This window comes from Sus scrofa, chromosome 5 (genome assembly GCF_054392235.1).
Source record: "Sus scrofa isolate SSC_HxYL_T2T_F1_AM1 chromosome 5, Sscrofa_HxYL_maternal_Yorkshire_Landrace_v2.0, whole genome shotgun sequence".
Classification (NCBI taxonomy): Eukaryota; Metazoa; Chordata; class Mammalia; order Artiodactyla; family Suidae; genus Sus; species Sus scrofa.
The window spans coordinates 75511005-75530713 of record NC_139387.1 but is presented as its reverse complement, the minus strand read 5'-3'; the positions used below and the strand labels follow the sequence as shown (position 1 = coordinate 75530713).

At 41.2% G+C, this 19709-nt stretch overlaps 1 protein-coding gene across 29 annotated transcripts in view; it reads right to left on the bottom strand.

The window, feature by feature from the left end:
* ERC1 (ELKS/RAB6-interacting/CAST family member 1) overlaps nt 1-19709 on the bottom strand; it is a 359940-nt gene that overhangs the window by 67531 nt on the left and 272700 nt on the right. The window lies entirely within an intron of this gene.

The window sequence follows — 19709 nt, the reverse complement described above, 5'->3', positions numbered from 1 at the left end:
CTGACTATTTTGGTTGAAAGCTAGGAAAAAATTTTTCCTTTTTAAAAGAGAAAAAATTATGAATTAACAGTAATATTTCCAGTTTAGATTTGAGTCTAGATCTGAATCTTGAAGAATAGATTTTTACTTAACTTTTCTGATTTTATACTTTGTATCTTTTTTCTCTTATGCTGAAAAACCTTGGTTCATAACAAAAATGACATAATTACTTTTTATCTGCTTTATCCAATCAAAAGAATTCTTTGGAAACACCACTACCAATATAATCACTATCAATATGCCTTCAGGATGAACTTTAAAATTTCTCTGCATAATTTTTTCTTTTCATTGGAGTATATTTTACTGAGGATGTACAGAGAAAAATCTTTACTATTACAAGGTTAGCTGAAATAATTCTCTGCTCTGTGTGGCTATGTCAACAATTTAAAAAATAGATTCACTTGTTTTCAAAATTCAAGAGCTGCTTTCCTCCCTTTCTTATCTAATTGTATTTTTTTATGGCTGCACCCACAGCATATGGAAGTTCCCAGGTCAGGGACTGAATTGAAGCTGCATGTGCAACCCTATGCCGCAGCTGCAGCAAAGTCAGATCCTTCAACCCACTGCACTGGGGCTGGGGACTGAACCTGTGCCTCCCCATGTACCCAAGCCACTGCAGTTGGATTCTTAACCCACTATGCCACAGTGGGATCTCCTAATTTTATTTTTTTGTTTTTTGCCTTTTCTAGGGCTGCTACCTCGGCATATGGAGGTTCCCAGGCTAGGGGTCCAATCGGAGCTGTAGCCACTGGCCTATGCCAGAGCCAGAGCCGATAGGATCTGAGCCGTGTCTGCAACCTATGCCACAACTCATGGCAATGCCGGATCCTTAACCCAATGAGCAAGGCCAGGGATCAAACCTGCAACCTCAGGGTTCCTAGTCAGATTCATTAACCACTGCACCACAATGGGAACTCTGGGATCTCCTAATTTTATTTTTGATTATTAAAAACATTCATATGGTTCAGGAGTCAAAACCATATAACTGGGTACTTTCAGAGAAGACTTGCTTCCAATCTCATCTTCTCTATGCTATTCCCTTCTTCTTCTCATAGATAAATTTTTTATTTAAGTTATTTTTTAAAGTTTTTATTGATTTACTACAGAATGTCAATTACAACAGTTTTGATTTTTTTCAAGTATAGTTGATTTACAGTATTATATTAGCTTCAGATGTACAGTTTTTACTCAAAGTATTTTTAATCACTCAACGAATTTTATTACATTTATAGTTGTACAACAATCATCACAACCCAATTTTATAGCATTTCCATCTCAAACCCCCACGCATCTCCCCACCCCCCAACCTGTCTCATTTGGAAACCATAAGATTTTCAAAGTCTGTGAGTCATTATCTGTTCTGTAAAGACATTCACTGTGTCCTTTTTTTTAGATTCCACATGTAAGTGATAGCATGTGATGTTGGTGTCTCGCTGCCTGCCTGACTTTTCTTAACATGATAATCTCTAGGTTCATCCATGTTGCTGCAAATGCGGTTATTTCTTTCCTTTTAATGGCTGAGTAATACTCCATTGTGTCTATATACCACATCTTCTTTATCCACTCCTCAGTCGATGGACATTTAGGTTGTTTCCATGTCTTGGCTATTGTATATAGTGCTACAATAAACATTGGAGTACATATATCTTTTGGAGTCATGGTTTTCTCTGGATAGATGCCCGGGAGTGGGATTGCTGGATCAAATGGTAATTCTATTTTTAGCTTCCTGAGGAATCTCCATACTGTTTTCCACAGTGGCTGCACCAATTTACATTCCCACCAACAGTGTAATAGGGTTCCTTTTTCTCCACACCCTCTCCAGCACTTATTGTTTGTAGACTTTTTGATGATGGCCATTCTGGCTGGTGTAAGGTGGTAGGTACCTCATAGTGGTTGTGATTTGCATTTCTCTAATAATGAGTGATGTTGAACATATTTTCCTGTGTTTTTTGGCTATCTGTATGTCTTCTTTGGAGAATTGTCTGTTTAGATCTTCTGCCCATTTTTTGATTTTTTTTTTTTTTTGGTATTGAGCTGTAGGAGGTATTTATAAATTTTGGAGATTAATTCCTTGTCAGTCACTTCATTTGCAAATATTTTTTCCCATTCTGTGTGTTGTCTTTTCATTTTGTTTAGGGTTTCCTTTGCTGTGCAGAGACGTTTAAGCTTAATTAAGTCCCATTTGTTAATTTTTGTTTTTTATTGTCATTATTCTAGGAGGTGGATCTGAGAAGATACTGCTCTGGTTTATGTCAGAGAGTATTTGGCCTATGTTTTCCTGTAAGAGTTTTGTAGTATCTGGTCTCATATTTAGGTCTTTAATCCATTTTGAGTTTGTGTGTGGTGTTAGGAAGTGTTCTAATTTAATTCTTTCACATGTGGCTGTCCAGTTTTCCCAGCACCACTTATTAAAAGGGCTGTCTTTTCTCCATTGTGTATTCTTGCCTCCTGCTGTCATAGATTAGTTGACTGTAGGTGCATGGGTTTAATTCTGGGCTTTCTATCCTGTTCCACTGATCTATATTTCTGTCTCTGTGCCAGTACCATATGGTTTTGATGACTGTAGCTTTGTAGCATAGTCTGACATCAGGGAGCCAGATTCCTCCAGCTCCATTTTTCTTTCTCAGGATGGCTTTGGCTATCTGGGTCTTTTGTGCTTCCAGACAAACTTTAAAATATTTTGTTCTAGTTCTGTGAAAAATGTCCTTGGTAATTTGATAGGGATTACACTGAATCTGTAGATTGCCTTGGGTAGTGTAGTCATTTTGATAATATTGCTTTATGTAACTGTAAGCAAACATATTTTCTCACAAACCTTTATGCATTCACCCACTTTTCTCACATAAAAAGCAGAATATTAAATACACTATTCTGCATCCTGCTTCTTCATCTAATATATTCTAGCAGGCACTCCAGATCAATAGAGATATTTATTTCTCCTTTCTACAGCTGCACAGTACTCTATTCTGCTGGAGGTACTATAACTGATTCAACCAGTACTCCACTGATGGATGTCTGGGTTATTTCTAATCTACTACTATTACAAATACTGCAGCAAACACCACAGCAGCACATACTGAATCCCCTTGTATATATGTTATTTTGTAATTTTGAAAATGTATCTTTGGGACAGATTCCTAAAAGTGAAGCTTCTGGGTTAAGAAGTAAAGATATAGGTAAGTAATTTTACTAGATGCTCCCCCTCCACAGAAGGTATGTACATTCTGCATTCTCACCAGCAGCATATTAGGAGAGTGTGACCTGCACAGCCCTGTCACCTGCATATGCTGCTAAACCCTTGATTTGGGCCAAATAGCACCTCAGTTTGCTTTATCTTAATGAGTGTGAGTGCACATCTATTCATGTTTAAAGACTATCAACATCTCTTCCATAAGATCTCCTATCATACCTTTTGACTTTTCTCTCCCACCTTCCCCAATGAAGTGTCCTCTTCTCAATTTTCTGGAGTTCTCTCTGTGATGTGAGCTGTAGTCTGAAAATGGTCTTAATTTTCAGAGCCCATACTCTCAAGTACTACCCTGTACCACATCCACTGTTCTTCCTATGATCCTTACACATTCTCTTTAGTTACTTTAAAATCTTCAAAAAGTATTGCTCCTCTAGGATCTCAAGTCTTTGGAGAGGTAATCTTCCCATCTGTTACATCTTCCTCATGGGGGGCTGACTGAGCTCATCCCAAGGGGCCCCCTTTTTTTTCCCACGGGGATTCTGTGAAGTCTGGGTTGTGGAGGGAGCCCAGCAGTGGTACTGTGATTGCTTCTGCTTGGCTCTTATGGGGCACGTGTGTTTATCCTAGTATTTCAGATGGGAGAGTCCCATGCCCAATGGAAGTACGAGTTTGTACTTAAATCTGCTGGAGGTACAGGCTTCAGATTCTGACATCTATAGGGGATTTGGGTTTCCCTGCCAGGACCACGGCAGAGAGTTTCTTTCTCATCTGTGACAGTAAAAGTTTGGCTAAATTGGCCTTGCTTTTCCCTGTATGACACTTGCCTGATTGTCCTGCCACATGGCAGAAGTTCGGCCCCAGCTCCCCAGTTCATGACCTCCTAAGGTCCCACCTCCTTTCCCTGTGCAGGCACTAAAAGCCGGTCCTTGGTCCTAAGTGGTCACCACTGGTCATCGCACTCCAGGGCTCCTGATGCTTTAGTCCACACTCCTTAGCTCTGCCTCTCAACCTCTCTCTGCTTCTGACACCTGCAGATTTTCTTTCTACCAGTGAGCTCAATCAAGCATCACCAGTTTTGAGAGGGGGTTAAAGCTTATCCAGTATCTTTAGGTTTGGAACAAAAGCATTGCACTGTTATCTGGAATCTCTGCCAGATTCTAACAATCTGTCTACATAGCTTATCTTCCCATGGATTGTGTGTCTGTGAGGGTTGGGAAAGAGACTCATTCACCCGTGTCAACTCAGTTTCTAGTAAAATTGCTGGCGTATATATATCTATACATCTGCAGATATGCGGATACCTATATACGTAGTCCTTAACATATGTTTGTCAAATTCAAGAATCTATTTCCCATGCTTGGTACATTTGAGGTTGTATTTTATTATTTTTCCAGCAATGAGTTTTGTATGTTGAAGCTTTTTCTATGAAATTACCTTTATTAAATAAGGCACTTTTCTATTTGTATTAATTAAAAAGATATACTTAACAAACAGAATTTCTCATAACTATGACAAATCCAGCATTTCCAAAAAGAAAGAAAATAGACACTTTTAACTAGCAAAGTGTTATCTCAAATAAAAACATAATTGCTGTTACTTATCATAGCTTTGAAAGAATCCTAGAATCCAGGGAGTCCGATTTAATAAGCATTTATGAAGATTTTTTTCTTTGATTTCCTTGTATTCAAATTGATTTATGTATAAAAGGAGAACTTTTGATTCTAGATATTCAGCCATTTATTTTGTTGCTCAGTGGATTTCACTTCATGTGATTTTCCTCTTTTATCTCATGGTACACTTGGTTACATCACCATTTATGGCATTAAGCTCATAGGATATTTGTTCGTCCTTCCTTCCTTCCTTCCTTCCTTTCCTTTTGCTTTTTAGGGCCGCACTCTCAGGATATAAAAGTTGCCAGGCTAGGGGTCCAAATAAAGCTGCAGCTGCCAGCCTACACCACAACCACAGCAACGCTGTGGGATCCGAGCCAAGTTTGCGACCTATACCACAGCTCATGGCAACGCCAGATCCTTAACCCACTGAGTAAGGCCAGGATTGAACCCATGTCCTCATGGATACTAGCTGGGTTCATTACCACTAAACCACGACGGGAACGCCTGTTCTTTCAACATTCTCTGTAGTTCCTACCAAAACCCTACCTTTTTTTTCCTTCTTGTTAGAAAGCAAAAAAACCAAACACACCCCAAACTTTCTATTTGCCCCCCCTTTTTTAAAGTAGCCTGGGTTTTCCCCTCTCATGAAAATCATCCCTTAATTCTTACACTTGTGGGGGATTCCTTGCTTCTCTAGCATGGATACAGACAATAGGGGGATTTTTCAACACAGTTCACTGATTGTACTGAGTTGAAGATATTCTTTCTTGGCTGCCAGAAAATATGTTAGTCTTCCTTGTTAGTCCTGATAACACTTTCCTACATGCCATAGAAACTTTAACTCTGAACTCTGGAGAACAGCAACCTACACTTTCTCTCTTCCAAGAAATAGTAACATGACAATAAAGATATGTTTTAGAACTAAAAAAATAATTTATAAGAATTTCTATCCTATTTCTAAGTTGTGAGAGCTGTCCTGTCTCTGGCAGGGAGGTGGTGTATAACTGCAATTACTGGGGTGAAAAATCAGAGCCAGACCCACAAAGCCACAAAGTTCCAGGAATGAAATATCTTGCAGGCCAACTTTATACTGACCCAAACCCATGTCTGAAATGAGACTGTTTAAAACAAAGTGCAACTGAAACTTTACTCCTGGTCACTGCCTTACTTTCTAGCATGTTTTTCTCGTCCTTGCAATAAGCCTAACGTAACCCTATTCTAGTTTTAATGTCATAAGGATCATTTCTGCCAGCTGTATCTGTCTCAAAGAAACAAAAGCCTTATATTCTGCAAAATAACCAGATTTTTTTAAAGGGGAACACTAGCCAGACCCAGTGAGGCTCACTATTGTATCTAAGGAAAGAAGAACTTGTAGGCAGGTGTTTTCCGTTATTCTAGAAACCAGTGAACAAAGGCTAGGATCCAAGAGCATTTACCACAGACTTCTGTCTATGGATCAGTCTATCTCAGTGGCTAAGTGTACAGCTAAAATTTTTACATAAAGAGGCCATGAAAAAGAGAAGTGACACTAAATTCCTTCACATTTAATGCTGCAAGGCAGAAAAGTTCAGTATTCTCCTTTCAAATAAACACTCTTTCCTTAGTAAATAACAGAAATTGACTTCAAGTTATTTAATACTTTTTATAAAAAATAAAAACATTTTCCCCTGTTTGAGGAATAGCTAGGCGGGCAATGGGGTAATCTTTAAGAATTATAAGCACTAGAAGTGTGCACAGTACAGACATACAGAGAAAAAGGATGTACTTAAGAAGGATCAAAATTCTTAAAGTAAGAAGTTTGGGGGTATTTTATGCTTTCTTTTTACAAAATCATGGTCCACATGTGAAAAGGAATGAATGGAACTGACTCAAAATAAAGCTGGCTATAAATCGTACACTAGTGTGCACATGCGCTAAAGAATCTAAACAAACCCAGGGATGTGAGAGCATCTGGGTTCTCACTGGAAACCATCCACACCGAGAGCAACTGACAGAAGGCCAAGCTCTGCGATGCCACCTTTTCTCCCTGTTCTCTGAGACTTCATTATAAAGCATTTATCTGTACGTATATGTGCTTTCACAAACTTCTATACATGGTGAAGTTGTTAAAATAATCATATAACGACCAGTGCATTCTGGGTGCCTTCTTTATTCCCCAAAGTTACTTTTTTTGTGAAATTGAGCTAAATGGCTAAATGGAAAAAAAAAAATCTGACATTTATTAAAATAAGGCCTTCCAGAGTTCCTGTTGTGGCACAGTGGTTAACAAATCTGACTAGGAACCATGAGGTTTCGGGTTCGATCCTTGGCCTTGCTTGGTGAGTTAGGGATCTGGCGTTGCCGTGAGCTGTGGTGTAGGTCAAAGATTCGGCTCAGATCCTGCACTGCTGTGGCTCTGGCGTAGGCCGGTGGCTACAGCTCTGATTGGACCCCTAGCCTGGGAACCTCCATATGCCGCGGGAGTGGCCCTAGAAAAGGCAAAAAGACACACACACAAAAAGTCCTTCCTAAAAAAAAAAGCTTATCTTATAAAAAACTATCTTAAATGAGCTCATATTTATGGTTGTAGAAATACTTCACTTATTTTAATAAACTCAAGAATTTGAAAAACTTTGATTTCTAGGAATAAACAAGAAGCAGAAGGCATAGATAGATTCTGGTAAGGAATAAAAATACCCACTAAAGATCATTTAAAAGGAATTAGTTGGAGTTCCCGTCGTGGCGCAGCGGTTAACGAATCCGACTAGGAACCATGAGGTTGCGGGTTCGATCCCTGCCCCTGCTCAGTGGGTTAAAGATCCGGCGTTGCCGTGAGCTGTGGTGTAGGTTGCAGACGCGGCTTGGATCCCGATCCCGCGTTGCTGTGGCTCTGGCGTAGGCCAGCGGCTACAGCTCCGATTAGACCCCTAGCCTGGGAACCTCCACATGCCACGGAAGTGGCCCAAAAAAATAGCAAAACGACCAAAAAAAAAAAAAAAAAAAAAGGAATTAGTTAAGAGTTCCTGTTGTGGCTCAGAAGGTTAAGAATCCAACCAGTATCCTTGAGGGTTTGATCCCTGGCCTCCCTCGTTGGGTTAAGGATCCGGCATTGCTGTGAGCTGTGGTGTAAGTATTGCAGATGTGGCTCTGATCTCATGTTGCTGCGGCTGTGGAGTAGGCTGGCAGCTGTAGCTCTGATTTGACCCCTAGCCTGGGAACTTCCATATGCTGCAACTATGGCCCTAAAAAGCAAAAAATTAAAAAAAAATAAAATAAAACAATTAAAAAAAATAAAATGAAAGGCATTAGTGGCTGAATAAATTAGCGAAACCAAACAGCAAGACTTGTCTGCAACTGAAGGTATCATTTTCTAAAACACATCAATGAGTGACTGGGGTTGGGGGGTAGTGTAGCATGAACATTGTGATTTAAAAAAAATTGTGTTATTTGAATGTTGGCACTAATGTTCAACCTCTACTGATTACTTAGCTATCTAAAACCACAACATAACTTTTGCCTTACTAAAGCAAAAAGGTAGTTTTGCCTCAGTCTTCTTTCAAAAAATAAATGTCACCTTTAACTTCTGCTTCCAGAAGGTGGAACAGACATACTTTCTCCTACACCTTTCAATCAGTATAGAAGTAAAACCAGGAACTATAAGCTTTATACACACATACAAAACTAGAGCCACACCAACATAAAAAAGGTGGAAAGAAGATGGCAGGCTGGTTAGGGACACTAGGACCCAAAGAATGCCACAGATGGGAAGCTCCTCAGATTTTCTTCTTGCCTCACACATCCAGACGTGGAGCTGTAGGAACACACAATCTATGGAAGCGCCCATAGACACAGACCAAAAAGCCCCTGCTCTTTAGCCAAGGGAGTCTACAAAGGAAAGGGGCAGCCCAGCAAGAGAAGCATTTTTGACAATAATCTGTGACTCTAAAAGCCATGCCATTTATGCCACATACCCATGGCAGAAAAGCAGCAACATCTCAGATCCACCCTTAGAGTAATGACAGTAAAAACAAAAATAAACAAATGGGACTTAATTAAACTTAAAAGTTTCTGCGTGGCAAATAGTTTTACCTTTATGGGTTTGAAAAATTATTTAATAAATACGAATTTATTATTTAATAAAATAAAATTATTTTATTAATTTTAGACCTTATTGATTTACTAATCAATATAAATGGAAAGCTGATATTTATTGTGTAACTGATCTTTTAACTTTCTTTTTTTTTGGTCACACCTGCGGAATGTGGAAGTTCTCAGGCCAGGGATCAAACCCAAGCCATAGCAGTGACAATGCCAGATCCTTAACCATTAGGCCACCAGGGAACTCCCAATTTAAAAAAATTCTTAGTTAACATCACTGGAGATAATACTGTCCTAGAAATACAAAGAAATTTACTGGCTAAGGATCAGCTCTAATTATATTAAGATCTGACGTACAATTTATTATCTAAATATATGAAAGACTAGTTCATGAAATAATGATGGTACTTATAATGAATGGTTAATCTACACAAGAGTTAAAAAAAAAAAAGGCACTAGATATTTTTGCAATTGTAGAAAGACGGAAAGTTTAAGGTGCTTTAAGGGAAATAGAGAAAATAACCTAAAATCAATAGGATTTAGACTGAATGGTTTTCAGTAAGGAATTTTTTTTTTAGCTTACATCTATTTTATCTTTTCAAAATACTGTCTTAGTAGCATTTTTACCTCCTATCCTCCTTGTTTATAGGAACATATCTTTAGTTTAAGATGTCAAAACAGCAAAATGGCTATGGGGTACATAATATCAAATATCTGTGATACGCTGCGCCATAAATGCTTAAAGCATTTTCAAGACATACAAAACATGGAAAAAAGATCTTAAAATCCCTGAAACCTTATCAAAAAACTTCTAGCAGTTTTTTTTTTTTTTTTTTTTTTTTTTTTTTTTTGGTTTTTAGGGCTGCACATGCAGCATATGGAAGTTCCCAGGCTAGGGGTCAAATTGGAGTTGGAGCCGCCAGTCTAAGCCATAGCCTAGGCAATGCCAGATCTGAGCCACGTCTGTGACCTACACTACAGCTCACAGCAACACCAGATTGTTAACCCACTGAGTGAGGTCAGGGATTGGACCTGCATCCTCATGGATACTAGTCAGATTCCTTACTGCTGAGCCACAGTGGGAACTCCTTAGCAGTTCTTATTCATCAAAGCCATTTCTAAACTTTTTAACCAGTAGGGTGTATGAAGAAGATTAGCCAGAGGTGCAAACTTAAGGTCTTTTCTGAGCCTTCCCCAGGCAGGCACAGTCACTTTTTAATTTTCCCTAGATGTGTAGTTGTTTTTGAATACCCTAGTCTTTAATGTCTAACTCCCCAAAAAGGAAAAAACAAATAACGAGGGGGGCGAAAAGGGGCACTAGCCCTTTTAATGCCCTGGTCATCATCTCAGCCAGAGGGGGAGGGCCCCTGCAACAATGGGGGGTGGGGGCGGACAGCAACAATAATGGCTACTCACCTCTTTGCCTGCACCTCTGTGATGAGAAGCAGCAATCACTGAGCAGAACACAGAGCTCCAATATTTGGAGGACAGGATCCTTTTTGCCTACCCTTGGCTCCAGCATGCTGGCATGCTGTGTGCAAGCTTTATGCAAATTCAACAGCTGCCTGCCTCAGGGCTGGGGGGTGGGGGGGTTGGGGGTGTGGAGAAGCGGTGAGACTCTGAGTATGGATCCAGCCTAGGGCAAAATTTCCTTCTGTCTACTGACATGTGAAATTGGAGAACTAGTTATCAGTTTCTAACATACAATGGTAGGACAGGCATAGACAAGACAGACATCCCCATTCCAAAAGGGAGAAATTGGCAGTAAAGGGCCATCAATCCCAAAAAGGTTGAAATCCAACAGAACAAATTCCATGAGGTTTCAAAGTCTATGAATAATCCTGTGGCTCAAGGCTCTGCCCTATGGGCATGTGGTGGCTTCACTGGCATCTGCCTCTGGTCTCCAAGTAGCTCTGTTGACATGAAAATCTTAAATTTAACTCAATTTTAAGGTAAACCTAACCAATACTATTAGAATTCAGCAGTCACTAATGCAGTACTGAGTAGGGCATAGCACCTAAAAAGAAGCATGAGGGCTAGTTTTGGGGTGTTGGTAATGATCTGCTTCTTGGATGTGTAGGCTCATTACATGAGCGTGTTCCCTTGTGAAGATTCACTGACATGTATGTTTATCATGTGTGCTTTTCTGTGTTCTCCTTCCTTCCTTCCTTCCTCCCTATTAGGAAGATCCCAGGCTAGGGGGTGAATTGAAGCTGTAGCCACTGGCCTTTGCCACAACCACGCCATATCTGAGCCACATCTGCGACCTATACCACAGCTCATAGCAACGCCAGATCCTTAACTAAGCCACTGAGCAAGGCCAGGAATCGAACCCGCAACCTCATGCACGGTTCCTAGTCAGATTCGTTTCCACTGAGCTATGAAGGGAACTCCCTGTATATTTCGATAAAAAAGATTTCTTAAAAAGGTTGTATCATAAGATTTAAGTAATAGAAGAAATGATCTCTGAACAAGAAGTCATTTACTTTAATTTAGCCCATGTTTTGTTATTTTCTAGTTAAAAAATAATGAAAAGAAGATGTAAAAAGTTACGGCTACTCTTACCAGTTGACATTAAAGTGAGAGACCTATTTTAGTCTCAGCTATAAGCCAGCAGCTAGTAATATCATTACCATTTAGGAAGATAATCCAGGATTAGGAAATATTGCTATGAACATTGTCTTGATGTCTAAATAGGGAGTTAAAGATGACAATCAGCTGAATTAGAACCAGCCTTGAAAACTGGTTTCCCAGAACATATAGCACTGTCGGGGTATTTTTTTTCCCCCAAATGATAAGGTAGACAGGGAGGCAACTGCAAGAAAACAAAGATAACTTGATCTTAAAAAAAGTTTTTCATTTAGCAGAGATTGGAACACAGAGGCGTGTGACACAACCGCGTCCCTTCATTGGGTTCAGGCCAGTGACTCAGAGCCAATGAAGAAGTCAACCAGGCTCTTATAGATGTTTAATCTGAGTCTTGATAGACAGCTTGGTGTTGATTTCAGGTCTGCTGTTTGGGTGCATTTGTGAAGAACACACATATATTTAAACACAGTTGAATCTCTTTGTTTATTTCTGATGAACTGGATAGTTAAAGAGCTAGGGAGGCCTGAAAGGTACATAGCTTTTCAATCTCTATTTGCTCTTCTAGAGAATATAAATTTACTGAAAGTTCTGCTGTTCTAAAGTATTTTTTTTTTTTCCTTTTTTTGGTCTTTTTGCCTTTTCTTGAGCTGCTCCTGTGGCATATGGAGGTTCCCAGGCTAGGGGTCTAATTGGAGCTGTGGCCACCGGCTTATGCCAGAGCCACAGCAATGCAGGATCTGAGCCGTGTCTGCGACCCACATCACAGCTCATGGCAACGCCAGATCCTTAACCCACTGAGCAAGGCCAGCGATCAAACCTGCAAACTCATGGTTCCTAGTCGGATTCGTTAACCACTGTGCCACGACGGGAACTCCCTAAAGTATCTTAATAAATACAGTATAATATTTTGGGGCCTGGAGTTCCTGTTGTGGCTCAGTGGAAACGAATCTGACTAGCATCCATGAGGACGCAGATTCGATCCCTGGCCTTGCTCAGTGGGTTAGGATTTGGCATTGCCGTGAGCTATGGTTTAGGTCACAGACTTGGCTCAGATTCTGTGTTGCTGTGGCTGTGGTGTAGGCCAGCAGCTACAGCTCCGATTTGATCCCTAGTCTGGGAACCTCCATTATGCATTATGTCGCAGGTATGGCCCTAAAATGACAAAAGACAAAAACAAACAAAAAACCCCCCCAGGGAGGGCTGATTTCCACACATCTGTACACACACACACACACACACACACACACACACACACACACACACGATGTAACAGTATTTTAATACCAGAGTTATTTGTGATGGCAATTTAGGATTATGAGCACACAAGTTTTCAAATTTGGCTGTTTAAGAATCAGTTTATTTGATTTCAAATACTCTACCAGTTCTCAATCCAAACTCTCATTAATTCAGTCAACAATTTCTAAGATAACTGTTGAAATGAGAAGGTTTATTTTGATACATGATGGGAAAGAGTTTGGCCTGTGAAGACTCTGAATTTTTCAAACTGACCATCATCCTTTATGGTAATATATATATTTTTCACTGTAATTCAGAATAAGAGCTTATTAAAGTACTATTTATCATAGGAGAGAATTATGGGGTCATTAATAATACGGCTAAAGGCTAACAAAATCTCTAATCAAGAGCACATGACTGTGACACATTTAGGTGTGGTGAGCTGCAGTGCTGGCGATGTTGTGACGTGATTTGTTCTGAGTCCCAGCTCAATCACTACCTAGCTCTGTGACTTTGGTCAAATTACTCACATTCTCAGTATCTCCTCTGCACAATAAGGACAGCTCTACTTCACAGAGTTGTTGTGAAGATTAAATGAGTTAATTCATGCAAAGCCCTCAAAACAAGATGTAGCTCAGTAAGCGTCAGCTGTTATTATTTGTGAATACGGTTTTACGGAAAGCCAGGTAGTAGTACAGATGCTTTACTCTGGTCGTGTAAACTGTCCATGGGAAGGCCACTCGGTGACAGGTAACGCTGTAGTTTATCTAACATCACTCCTCTTGTCCTTGAATACAAGTATCATTTAATACCATGTTCACTTTGAGTAAGTATCCTCATCAGTTCAAAAGAGACTGAAAGAGGAAGCAGGAACAGATTCTGTGGAGCAGCCTGGTCTGAACTGATTTCCACCAGAGACGTTTAGTGGGGGAGAGGGGAACCACCCTAAACCAGTCTTCTGAGCTTTACTCCTGCTTAATGAGATCCTCAGACCAAGGTCAAGGAGCACAGGAAACTGTGCTATAAATCATGCCACCTGACAGACATCGAAGGAGAAGGAACAGGAGGGGCACGCGCATTGGGGCAGGAAATCTAGGTTGATTTATTTGCATTGAGACAATTCAAGAGGGATCAGGAAGCTCAGAAGATTTATCAATTCCCTGTGGCATCATAAAAGGCAGTGGTCTGACAATAGGAAGAGCAAGTTGGACTTGATGCTAGAAAAGAAGGGAAGAAAGTCTTATCAAATTTTTGCGAAGACTTTCCCTACATCTGGAATTGATGACAAAAAAGACAGCACAGATGGAAGAAAGGATTCTGGGAGGAATCCAGATTTCCCCAAATCTCCCAACCTTTGGACTTAACTCCAAGCAAGCAGAACTCATCAAAATATGATGTTTCCTTGTAGGATACAAAAAAGGTTTCAAGGGGATAGTGAGTAACCAGGATTTTTTTTTCCTTTTGTCTTCTTGACTTTTCTAGGGTCGCTCCTGCGGCATATGGTGGTTCCCAGACTAGGGGTCTAATCAGAGCTGTAACCGCCGGCCTACACCACAGCTACAGCAACGCCAAATCCGAGCCTCATCTGTGACCTACACCACAGCTCACAGCAACACCGGATCCTTAACCCACTGAGCAAGGCCAGGGATTGAACCTGCAACCTCATGGTTCCTAGTCAAATTTGTTAACCACTGAGCCACGATGGGAAATCCCTTTTTTCAGCTTTAAGATGCAATGGTTATTACTTTCTTAAAATGAGCAAATTTCTAAAAACAGATTTAAACAATCCTTATACTTATGTGTTTTCTTATGCTTTATAATTGCTGCTTTTAAAACTAATCCTAATGCCAGCAATTAGCAGATAAACATGGCTGTAGGCTATATACAGACTTGTCAAAAATAAGAAAATAGAGAAGTTTAGATCTTCAAATTAATTGTATCTATCCATTCAATATTACAGATGAGGAAGATAAAACCTGGAGAGGTTAACTTAGGAAGCTTGTGACCTGATTCATTAAAAAAAAAAAAAAAAAAAAAGAAAGAAATGAGTGGACAACACTTAAGATGAAGAGATTTATAAGTGAAGGGAGTAAAAAAAGTATAAACGTCCAGTCATACGGTAAATAGGTCTCAGGGATGTGACATACAGTGTGGTTAAGAACACTGTATTGCATACCTGAAAGCTGCTAAGAGTCAAGATCTTGAAAGTTTTCACCACAGGAAAAAAAACTGTAGCTATGTGTGCTGATGAATGTAAAGTCAATGTGGTGATCATTGCACAATAGAGACATATATCAAATCATTATGTTGTACACCTCAAACAAATATAATGTTCTATGTCAATTATACCTTGATTATATAGAGATTTATGCATAAGGATTCTCTGGGGGGGGGGGGGGAAGAATGTTTCCATAACATGGAGCTCACATCTTGCATGATCACACTAAGCTGGAATTATAACTGGTTGCCTCTGTGGACAAAGCATGGGCCCCCAGCTCTTCTCTTCTCTTATCTCACACACCTCCCTCACCTCTTTTGGTTATGATATCTGCCTGGCCCCACAGCCCTTGGGTTCAGGGCCATAAAGGATTTGAACAGCACTCTGTAAGTTGTGAAGTGCTGTATATTAGTGGATTGGGCTATTACTGCTTGAGATTATAGACTTAGTTCATCAACAGAATTTGAGCTAGAGCTGAGGACGAGCTGGAGCAGCTGTTACAGAATGGGAATTCCTACGCTTGAAGACAGTCACACCACGGGAATAATGGGGCTTGAAGTAAATAACCCAGCAACTGCTGCACAGTGAGTGAACAGGGCCTCTTCTTTGCTCCTCCCCTCTTGTGTTTCAACTTATGCTAAAAGGAGGACAAATGTGTGGATGAAAAAGAACAAAGAATGGCTTTGCTAATGATAAGGAAAAAAAACCTGATTCATGGCCAGGAAATTCCAAACTACAAAGATGAGTCTTGTAGTGAAGATCAAAGTAGAGATGAAGTTGAGGAAGGAGAAGGCAATTCCAGACGTGAGGACAGTGAATGGGAAACACTTTGCATTCGATTTCCTTCCAATCAATCTGGATACCACCAGCAGGAAGCATGGCTGATCCTGACGTTTGCAGTGGTTAAGAGGAAGAAGGGTATACATGGAATACTTCATATGTAAAAAAATCTAGGCCTGAAGGGAGATAGGATAATTCAAAAGAGATGAACATTTTTATCTGGCCAAGTCAATAAGGACTGTTGAATCATTAAATGCTGATTGAGGGTGTTCCTCTCATGGCTCAGTGGAAATGAATCTGACTAGCATCCACGAGGATGCGGGTTCGGTCCCTGGCCTTGCTCAGTGGGTTAAGGATCCAGAGTATCCATGAGCTGTGGTGTAGGTTGCAGAAGTGGCTTGGATTTGGTGTTGCTGTGGCTGTGGTGTAGGCCAGCAGCTACAGCTCCAATTCGACCCCTGGCCTGGGAACCTCCATATGCTTGCAGGTGCAGCCCTAAAAAGACCAAACAACAACAACAACAAAAAAAAAACCACTGATTGAACTATACTTGTCTCTTTTGTCAACTCCTGGATACTGTACAGTCCAACTGGATGGAAGCTTTTCACTTTTCATGACAGAATACTAGCCACTATTGGGAGATAACATTACACAGGACAGCTGAGAGGCACTTGTGTACATGGCAAATACAGGGGAGAGTAGGCACAGTCAAGTGCCACACACACAGAAGGGGTCCTCTGGCAGCACCAAACACCGTGTGTCCCGCTCTGTCAAAGGCACCTGGCTCCATGAATGCGTGGTGAATGGACGTGTGCACGCTCTGAAGGCTGGTCTTGTTATCAAGAAAGCCAGCTCTGAGTGAGCGGGACAGACTTTTGCCACACTGTTTCCCATGAGAGGTGTTTGGAGCACTTGCATGGTCTCAGCACTTGCTATTTGGTTTTCCCTCTGATCACCAACAACTTAGGAGCTATTTGTAGCGTTACTGTATTACTGTTCTCTCTCTCGCTCCTTCTTTTTTCTCTTTTTTTGGCCTTGCCCAATGCATGCGGAAGTTCCCAGGGCAGGGATCGAACTGGTGCCACAGCAGTGAATTCCTATTACTGTTCTTTTTTTATAGAATGTGCAATAGTTTTACTGTTCACCCTCCAATGTTAGATGTCACTTTTAAACTGGTTTTAATACTATGATGACTGGGTTTTTACAGTTGTTCCAGAATTGGAAGCCAGGGCCCAAAGCTGGGAACAAAGAGCTAAGTAAGTCACATTATAGAGAGCCTGCTCAGAGGGGGAAGAAAAGGCACCACTCTCCACCAGTCCAACCCCTCAGCACACGCCCTTTTTCTGGTTTGAGACTGGTGTGAGGTGATGCTAAGACTGGCAGAAGGAATCCTGACATTCTGGGGAGTGTATATTTATGTACAAGAGGGGTCCCTTGGCCTAAGCTAAGTGAAGGGTTCAAGAAGAATACAATCCTAATCCTATTCAACCCTAAAGCCTGAATGTGAGTAGAAGAAAGGGAGACTGGCATCTCCTTCCTGTTGGTACCTGGCATCAGACTTAACTGATCGGCCTTATGCTTATCTGAGGAGGAGAAAAGACAACTGGAGACAGACGGCAGGGTGGACAGCGAAGTCAAGGCCACGTATGTGTTCCCACTACTTTGCAAGGCAAGGAGGCTGAGCTTCCTGTGAGTCAAGTGGCGTCGCAGAAAGCAGCCAGGTCTGCTTTGGTTACGGCACAACCCCAGGGGGCCAACATTGGCAAGAGTGCTGAAGGGCTGCAATGGCATCAGAGGATCTAGAAGCCGGAGGGGAAGGAGAAGGGGACAAAGAGAACAGAGCTGTCCTCGCCTGCTGCCAGCCCCTCCATGGCGCAGAAGTGAGAGAAAGTGAAACAAGTTCTGAGTTTATATGTCACCTGCCTTCTGAGGTCGCAGATGAACAGTCTTTTGCAGAGGTGAAAGCGAACATGGGTTCACACAAAACGCACTCCTCCATGTCTGGACTCCCTCGCTCAGTGTTTCTGAGGTTTACCCACATTTCTGCCATTGCTGAGCAGTGTCTCAGGAAAGAGGATATAGCTGTTTGCTATTCACACACTTCTCTTGGTTGCCAGCCACCAAGATTGCCTGCAGTGACCCCCTCATTGACCACAAGGGTTGGTGTATGTGGCCAACAGCCCGAGGAGAAGCGATGGTGTCCTGCCTGAGACAGGTCAGAAAGGACATCGTAGCCTCTGCCTCAGCTGCCCTCTCCCTTCCCCTCAAGTCACTGGTTTAAGGGAAGCTAGCTCCATGTCCTTCGGAACCCACAAAGCCTAAATGCTGCAGGGCCAAGGGCCATACAAGTGACTCTGGAAGTGAGCTCTGTAGCTCCAGCCAGGCGTTCAGAGAACTGCAGGCCTGACCACAAACTCATAGGGAGCCTGAGCTAGAACGACCAGCTAAGCTGTTCCCGGATTCCTGACTCTCAGAGATTGGGTGAGATAATAAACATTTGTTGTTTTAAGACACTAAATTTGAGGTAATCTTTATGCAGCAACAGCACTAATAGATTTTGCTAACTGGGAATTGGGTGCCACAAACACCTAAAATGTAGGAGTGGCTTTGGAATAGGAAGGACGCAGGATGAGCTGAAGAGATTTGGAGAATGTTAGTGAAAATCTAACCTGTCCTGGATAGACTGTTAGTAGAGACAGGGGCCTTGAGGAGGCTCCCAAAGGGGTCTTTAAAGCAAAGCAAGGAACATGCCACTGGAATCTTTGCTGTTAGTGCAGAACGCATAGCACCAATGGCACATGCTATGTGGGAAGTGGAAAAGGTGCCTACGGAGCTGAGGGATGGAGCTAAGGACATGTCCACCACCTGGAGGCAGGAAGGTCTGTCCTGATTCCTTCCTGATTCCTCCATGATAGGACAGAAATGCACTAATGGAGCCACCCCAGAGACAGTGTGGCTTGGTTTTTTATGTATTTATGGAATTTACAAAGACTGAATCTAATAATGTTTTCCAAAAACCTTACAACATATATTACAGCAAGTTGAAAGTCAATGAACTGGACCAAATATCACACAGAATACTCCCTAATATAGTTAATATTTGGCTTGAAAATAATCAGTCTTTGTGATGCACTTCTCTTTGATAGTTTACTTGTCCAAAGCACGAAGTCTGCATCGGGGATCACAGCTACACAACACCCTAACCACGTAGTTATTTCAGGATGCACCTTAATGTCCACGTGCAGAAGCACCCTCTGCCGTCATATGCCTCCCATTTTAAGCCTCTCAGGTTCCTGCCTCCCTAAGAATACTCGGTCCTCTGTTGACTCAGAAGCAGGGAAGGGCAAAGGAAGGGAGAACTGCTGTAGGAAGCATTGAAGGGAACCAACTGGATGCATGTCTTTCTCTGGCTCATTGTTGCAACACAGAACGAAGGGACCTGGGATTCTGCATTATGGTGTGGCTTTCAAGGCTGATTCTCCATCATTCTTACTGGCAACAAACTTTCATGAAGGATTTCACTCATTAGGAAAAGGCTTTAAATGAGTAATAGTAATGTCTATTTTCCTGGCTAGTTAACAGGATTTTTCATACAACATTTTTTTCCTTTCAGGAAAAAAAAGTGATAAATCCAAAATGGTGACATTCGTTAGCTGGGTTCACATTAGCAGATTGCTGGCACATCTTCACACTGAATTAGCTTTGTTTAGAGACAACCTAGGCATACCTTGGAGAGCCAACAGTAAGTCTGACAGGTAAGGTGTTCCAACTTGTCGCTCCAATAGATGTGTCAGGGCCTGGGGCCAAAAATCTGAAAGCCTCATCTGTTTTTTTTTTTTTCCTTCTTTCAATGTATTAGAACAGTGTTAGCCATTTCCTCCCCAAACTTAGTAAATAAAAACAAATCACATATTAATACACAAAACAACAGTCTATAGTCTTTACTGAAAACTATGAGATAGGCAGA